Raw genomic sequence first — 8,462 nt, 5'->3', positions numbered from 1 at the left:
GAGAAGAAGAAGAAGAAGAAGAAGAAGAAGAAGAAGAAGAAGAAGAAGAAGAAGAAGAAGAAGAAGAAGAAGAAGAAGAAGAAGAAGAAGAAGGAAGAGGAGGAGGAGGAAGAGGAGAAAGAGGAAGAGGAGGAGGAAGAGGGAATGGAAGGAGGGAGAGAGGGAAGGAGGAGGGAAGGAAGAAGGGAAGGAGAAGGAAGGAGGGAAGGTTTATTTCTAGAGACTATCTTAATTATCTAGTGTCCTTAGCAGAAATATATTTAGGTTACAGATTCCATCCAGCATTTATTTCGGTCCTATACAAACACCTAAGAGGAGTTTAGTTAAATAGGATACCAATTGGTGTCATAAACCAAACAGGTGACAAGTTGGATTCTAAAAAGGTAGGCTATGATAAATGCTGGACAATTAGATTAAAAAATGAAGAGTCAGGACAAAGCAGTTAAGGGCAGAAATGCCAATCCTGGATTAGGTCAGACAGGCAGAATGTGGAAGCCAGGGCGTTCTCATCTGAGTTGTGTTTGTTCTCTGCTCAATTCTGTGTTTTCCTTTGGGTAAGAGGTGGGCTGTGAAGTCGACCCTGGGCTCCACCCTGTGGAAGCAAGACAGAGATGTTGCTACAGTCTGCTCAGGACTGTAGTTCTTTCTTGTACCTCTTCTTGGGAAGAGCTAGGAAGATTAAGGCAGGTTAGACCAGCACTGGGTTTTATATGTGATTGTAGCTACTATGTTACCTTCTCAGAGAAAAGTGAGGAGGAAAGACAGTCTTAGAGCCAGCTGATCACAGACTACTCTACAGAATTTGTACACGTTAGTTCTGGTATTTTCGTTAGGTAGCAACTGCACACCAAGGCCTGGGAGACTCCTTGCTCTTCCAAACCACTCTCTCTGTTGGACTGGCTGGTTACCTTCTTAAAACCACAGCTGCTTTATTCCCAAAACTGATTTTATCCCTGGGACTCACATTCTCATTTTTATGTTTTTTTTACAGTCTGCTTTGGCCTTCATATGCGTAGCATTTGTGAAGCACCTTCTATTCCCCAGGAGAGCTACCATAATGACAATAACCAGATAACAGTCCCATTTTTGAGCACCTATCTTGCTCTCAGCTACCTATTAGAAGCAGCTCATGCATTTTTCTTATTATTCTCAACTACTGTGAAAATTAAGTAGCATTATGCCAATTTTACAGGGGAAGAATTGTCAATTAATTTAATGAGACCAGGAGGAGGGGGTAGGCAGAGATTTAAACCCAGGGCTGACCATCTGTAAAGCCTATGGTCTCTGTTACATGCAGCAGATCCTCTAAAGAAAAGCGTGAACTTCTCCATTTCTTGGGCTGTGTCTGAAGCAAGGTGAGTGCCGTGCTTCCTGTGGTGGGCAGCCGAATATCCCCCGAGGGCACCTGCCTGTGAGGGTGGTACCAAGTCACAGAGGCTCCAAAGCTATTTCCTTGGGATATGTGGCAAAGTAGATTTTGAAGTGGCACAAATACATGAGCCACTCCCTGAAAAAGTTTACATTCAGGAAGGCCATATAAAATGCAGATACGCTGACAAGCTGGGACTGTTTTCAGGACTGGGGCCAGAGTCAGGCGCTCAACTTAGGGCCCTTCCTTCCTGGCTATTGTCCACAGATCCCTCCTTTCCTTAGGGCTTTGTGGTTTGTTGGCATCTTTTCATCTCTTGGCTGTGAAAATAGCACGATAGAGCAAGGTAAATGGTACTCTTTTCTCCTGCAGCATTTATTAAGCTGAGCATACAAATACAGCTTATTGCTCCAGAGCAAAAATGTTAAACAGACTAATCATGCAACCTCCTCTCAGAAAATTAGCCCTGGTAGTCAGAATGCGAGTACTGATGGCCACACACAGGAGTGGGTCTGCCAGACGACCACTGCGAGGTTCCAGCCAGTGCAAATGTGATATCCAGGGCTCAGGTTTTCTTGATCAGCTGATGATCATTCTACAGTGGATGCTTCTGCCTTTTACACTGTCGTGCATCAGGGGAAAACAATTCATCCTCTTCCTCAGTTTCTGCTCTTGCATTGGAAACATAATTTCCTCCAAAGAATTTGACAAATATACTTAAGGAAAAAGATCAAAGAATAAGCAATCTGACAAGTCTTTCTAAAGCTTTGCCACTTGGTAGCATGTTGTGTTTCTATTTAAGCTATTTTTCCCCTCTGTTGGTATCTGTTTCTCAAGGTCTAAGTTTCACGGAGGCTGTTTTTCTTCACGATTAATGCCAAGCCTGCAGCTTGTGGTCATTAAAGATCGACAAAATTAGCAGGTCAGGACTAAATTGACTCAGTTCAAATCTCAAGCTAAAGATGCACCCTTCGGAAAGAGATATATTATTGATTCAATAGTACCTTCTGGACGCCCAAAATAAAATGTTTTCGCTTGTTTACATACCCAAGATAATGTATGCACATACACAAATACATATACTTTTATATATATGCTCATATATCCATGCATGCACACATTTATGTTTAAAATAAATGGTTTCTGTATTTAGGGGATTAGTTGGCTCCAACTGGTTACTTTTATTGAAATTTTATTTTTAAAAATTTATTTTGTTCTCATGCTGCATAGATATAGTCCCTTACTTGTATACATATTTGTTTATTTAATTTATCTAAATAAAATGACTAAAACCTTTAGTGAAAGCATCAATTAGCACCCCTATTATGCAATTCATTGATGTTGAAAGAGATAAAGCTCTAACTCAACCAGAGATTTCAACTCCTAAAAATGTTAAATATGCACATTCAGTTAAAATTTCTAAAAATGCATTCTAAAGTAGGATGTGACAAGCTAAATAAATCCTATAGAACATTCAGATACAGTGGCTAGATTTTAAAAAGTCCTTCTTATTTGCAATCCTAGTCCAGCTTCCCCAAGTACTTATGAAGTAGCCAGAAGACGGCGTGACTATTACCTCCAAGTACTCTATGAGGATATAAGTGTTCAGAGAAATCTGAGGCCATATGTTACAGGGAAAAGGTTGGAGAAGAAACCAGCAATTTTCAGCCATCCAGTATTTCCCAAGCCCTTTCTCCACTGTCAATTTACACCGGTCAGCCCTGATAGGTAGATAGTATCATACTCATTGTACAGATGGGGACCCTATAGCCATCATAACTTTCCAAGGTCACTTAGCTATAAATGATTAAGCCTGGATTTCAGACCAACTCTTCCTGCTAAGAAACCTGGCCATCCTACTACACCACGCTGTTGCCCAGAATCTCAGAATAAGCAAGGTTCAGGATGCACAACCTGCTCCCAAATTTAAAATGTTTCTCTTGCTGAAATACAGTGAAAATTGGAACAAGTAGGAAATTCTGACCCCACAACTAAGTCATATGTGTAAATGCACAGAAGAAAAAAAGAAATTAAAATAATTTGCTTTTTAATTTGTAAATAATAAATGCACATGTATTTTCACAGTCTTAGCCCAGTAGTGAGTTGCCTTGCATGTACACTGCAAGCTGCAACATCTTCCTCTGTCACCTAATTCCCACGTTATCTGAAACGTTCCTGCTCTACATTCAGAGCTATCACTTCATCTCCCAAAAGGATTTCATGTACAAGGTTCAATCTTTTCTTATTTCTCAATCATTCTTCCTCAGTAATATCTTATTTTTGCTTCCAATTTTGGCATTCTTTGCTCCTCCCCAAAGAAGTTTTCAAGTGGATTTCTAAAATATTTAATTAGAGCTCTTCATTGCCTCAACATAAGAAAAATGTATCATGCAGCCAATGATTTTCAGGGTGAGAGCCTTGCATAGCATGCTGCAGGACAGAGTAAGCCTGTCAAGAAAGAAATTCTTTGGAATTAAAGTGTATCTGACCACAGAAAGAGGTCTTATAAGTCTCTTCTCCCTCTTAATTTCTCTCTGGATTTTGATTTTTTTTTTTTTTACATTGCTTTGCTGGTTTATTTCTTTTTTATGATTTTTTTTTTGTCTTTTTGAGACAGGGTCTCACTATGCAGTTCAGGCTGTCTTTGAGCTCATTTTGTAGCCCAGGGTGGTCATGAACTCTCAAGGGTCCTCCTGCCTCAGCTTCCCAAGTGCTGGGATTAGAGGCATGTGCCACCATGCCCAGCTATCTTTTTTTTATGTCTTGGACTTCGATTTTGGTCAAAGCAAAACTCTGCAAGGCTACAGTTGTGATAGCGCCCCATATATCCAAAGTGCTCAATAAACACCAGATAGAGATTCATTCAATTCTGGCAGTTTCATGTAGGTTGCAGTGCAGCAAAGAATTGTACATGGTTTAAGTCAAAGTTTCCCAGCCTCAGTACTATGGACAGTTGCACTGGATAATTCTTTGTTTGGGGGACTGTTGGAGGAGGTTTAGCAGCATCTACAGCCTTGATCCATTAGATGTTCATTTTATCTTCCATATCTCCCACTGTAACAACCAAAAATGTCTCTAGACAGTGCCAAATATCCCTGGTGGTGGTGGTGGGGAATACGGAACTCTCCATTGGTTCAGAACTTGAGATCTAAGAGGAGTGGGATCACTGAGATTGGAGAAAACCCATGAAATAAGGAAGAGGACTAACCATGGTGTGTTTGGGGGACCAGAATGCAAGAAGATAAGGATGTAGTTGGAGCATGGGCACATGCTATATACAGCACAAGGAGGGGAAGATAGCTGATATCGTAATGATGGTTATAATATAATATAGAATATAATTGAATTGGTCAATTGAATTACCTTGCATTAAAATAGCTTTAAAGATAAGATTAGTACAAAGAAAGATAATAATTATGAAAGGTGATTTTTCATGGAAATTACTATAGTGAGAAAGAGACTGAAAAATTCAGATTAGGACTTTTAGTTTATCTGAATAATGAGCTTAGGGAGAATAAAGTGACCAGCTTCATTGATAGTCAAAGCTGCCAAGGCAAGCACTGCCATCAAAAGATTGGGTAAAAGTACAGAAATGAGAGTCAGATGTTCAATACCTGTCCTCCTTCATCTCAAGGCAAGATAAAACCATATCATAACCATAGTAAACTTTCCTAGGACAACTACTACAGGCTCTCCAACTCAAGAGTCTCAAACATAGACACACACACATACACACACACACACATACACAACACACAAACACATGCACGCAGACCGTAGTATATAAAACTCAAACTAAACAGTTCAGTCTTTGGAGAAAAATTTCAACACAGTCAATTTAGTTGCTACCAAGGATACTAGCACAGTAGTTTAAAATCCTGGCATCAAATAAAAGTAACCACGAAGCTCTCAAAAGTCACTGATGCCTTTCTTCTGCCCACAATACATTCTGTGTCTTCAGCCAAGCTTGGACACTGTTAACTTTTTGAAGTTCCCCAAATACTGATACAATGAGAATCAAACACATAGCCCCAGTCCTTAGGACTTTGACATAACTGGAAAGAGATTAACTCATGTTTAGTGAGTAAAGAACAATACAGCAAGGCATGATCAATTGTCCAACTGTGTTAGGTTAAGTTACTATAGAAAATATTATTCAATGATACTTGTTTAATAGTAGTAAAAACTTTATCCAAGGCTATCATGGTAGCTGTAGAAAGCATTGCAGTACGATTCTGCAGTGGGAAAGAAACTGACCTCAACCTCATATACACTGGGTACAAGTGGGAATTTACACCCCAGGAACAGGTTTGTGTCAGTGGGTGGGAAGTCACTAAGAAGAAGCAGAGGAAGGAAGGATTTGGGCTGACCTGACCTAACAGAAATCTTGCTCAAGACAAGCCAGGGTGATGAGACATCGCCTGGGGAAAGGTGGCAGATGAAGAACCCAGCAGGTGTCAGGGGCAAAAATTCCTGCCACACTGACTTAGCCATGTTCTCTGCTAAACTGGGTTTTACAAGGAAACATGTAGATGGGCCCAGGAGAAGATTCAGGAACCTGACTGGAGTTTAGTCAAGCAGAAAATCTTAGTTACTGTCATTAACGTTCTGGTAAGAGAGAGATTGGTGGCACAAACAGAAAAGGTCTGGGTGGGTTACTGTCAATTCTATGTTGATTAAACCAAAAAGGTCATGTTATTGAGGAACAATAAATGTAGAGATTGGTGTTTTTAGTTTCCCTGAATTCTCTGAATATTGCATTGCCCTTTTCACCAACCATTCAGAGCACATTAATAGTCTTTTGCTACAAATTGTCTATAGATACAAATCTCCATAAATATAAAATAGTATCATTATTAATCTCTTAGAAAAGGTGAGATTTTGGGAAACACCAAAAAGAATGAGCTAGACAACAAATACCACCTTGACAGTGGCTCCTGAGACCTAGGCCTGAAAAACCTTTACAAGAAGACGGAGGAGATGATTTTCACTGTAAGCTAGTGACAAACTGTCTTAATTTGGTTTATGCTACTGTAACCAAATACTACTGACTGGGTAACTCATAAAGAATAGAAATTTATTTCCCCAGTTCTAGAGTGTATCAGCTAGGGTTCACTAGAGGAACAGAGTTGATATGAAGCATATATAAGATATATAAAGGATTTACAAGGTAGGCTTACAATGGCCACCTGCTGAGCTGAGGGTAAAAGAAGCAAAAGGACCATCTGTGCATAGGAAAGTGAGGGGATCCACTCAAAAGTCACAGGCCTGGAGCTCACTGCAGAGTCTTGTGTGAGTCCTTAGTGGAAAGCTGAAGAGTCTGCCCTGGAAGCTTGGAGGCAGACATCCAAAGAGTTCTCCCCCAAAGAAGCAAAAGCAAGACTTTGTTCTTCTTTCCCTTTTTATTTCATCCAGACTACAAGAATACTGACTTGTGCCACTGACATCCCAAGTGGTCTTCCCTCTTCAGTAAGTTAGTCATCCAGACGCACCTAGAACTGTGGTAAACTAATCCACTCAGTGTATCTTATTCAGGTTGATACCACAGTTAACTATCACACAGTCTGGAAGCCTGAGATCAAAGCACCATTACTGGGGCTTGGGGAGGACACTCTTGCTATGTCCTTGCCTGTCCGAAAGCAGAAAAACAAGACAGGATAAATATGTCCTTCCATCACAGAATGGTGAAAGACAGCAAACCTATTCCAACAACGCTGTTTACAGTGGCATTAAAACACCCCACAACCAGTCCCCTTAGGCCCCATCTCCCAACACTGCTGCACTGGAGATTAAGTTTCCCACCCATGAGTTTTGGGAACATGATGAGACCATATCATAAGCACATGTAAAAGGTCCTCCAGGGGACTGGAGAAAACTTCAAAAAGAGAAAACAAAGTCTATTATCACTCTGTGATGATAGAGGTGAAAACTCCATAGCAAGTAATTAGATAAATTAGGCTTTCCGTCAGCTCAGATTAAGCCTTTTCCAGAATGACATTTATATATTCAGTAGTGTGCCTGGCCTCCATTGGGAATGTCAGAGGTAAGACAGAGTAATTAGATTAATACAGTGGACATTTATTTGCTTTCACATCATACTGTCCCAGGACTAGCTTTTTATCCCCACATGACAGCCAGATATTAAAGACTAAAAAGAAATACATAATCTTAACTACTTATAAACTGAACAGTATAATAGGATTGAGGAGGCGCTTTCCTCTAGTATGTTAACTTGAAATGAAAAGTATGAGAATGAGAATAAGTTCTACTCAAACAAATCCAATATTTAATAAACAAAAATAGTACAAAGTTTTATCTTCTCTAGAATTACCAAAAGTCACTACTACATTAAAGTTAGGAGGGTTTGTTAAAGTCAGAGATGAGGGGCTTCCCACAGTATGCTGTTTCCCCCATAAAATTAGGAGGATCCCACTTTATTATGATACAGAGGGATGTTGTCTATGGAATCCAAAGTATATATTTAGTTATTTATTTAGTTAGTTAGTTATTTAGTTATTTTTGGTCTTCTGTGTTGGAAGGTTTGCACAAGGATAGGGAGGGAAGAAGAGAGAGGCCTCTCTGCCATTTTCAAAAGCAGTTTATGTAGCCAGTGGCTCACATCCTGAAACCCTGAGTAAATCACTCATAGACAATTGGCATACATTTGTTGGTCCTCAGAGAATATTAATTTAGCCAGTAGTTTAACTGTTAAACTTAAGAACAACTGAATCAAGAATATTCATTTAGACAGTAGTTTCAACTGTTCAACTTGTTAACAACAGCTAACAAGAAACTGCCCAATTTAACTTTCTTCTTTTTCTACTCTTTTCTTATTAAAGAGACCATGAAATTATTAATAATTAGACTGCAGGAGACAGGAAGGCAAAAATGAGGTCAATGTCCCTGAGTGATTATTTTCTAAATACAAGGTGTGAGTGAAATATATGGTGAATGTTTACATTTTTGAAATTTTTTACAGTAAAAGACACATTGCCATTAACCATCCCCATGAATACTCCCCCTCTCTTCAACTGGATTTATCCCATTATCTTGCCACTTTCTGAAGCAGTCCTGGAACTCCTCTTCCATGAGT

The 8,462-nt window shown here is 39.6% G+C and overlaps 1 protein-coding gene across 1 annotated transcript in view; it reads left to right on the top strand.

The window, feature by feature from the left end:
• Adamts12 (ADAM metallopeptidase with thrombospondin type 1 motif, 12) overlaps positions 1 to 8,462 on the top strand; it is a 325,593-nt gene that overhangs the window by 266,654 nt on the left and 50,477 nt on the right. The window lies entirely within an intron of this gene.

This window comes from Chinchilla lanigera, unplaced genomic scaffold (genome assembly GCF_000276665.1).
Source record: "Chinchilla lanigera isolate Chin_1 unplaced genomic scaffold, ChiLan1.0 scaffold00025, whole genome shotgun sequence".
NCBI lineage: Eukaryota > Metazoa > Chordata > Mammalia > Rodentia > Chinchillidae > Chinchilla > Chinchilla lanigera.
The sequence above is the reverse complement of the archived record's forward strand: the minus strand, read 5'-3'. Positions and strand labels throughout refer to the sequence as shown.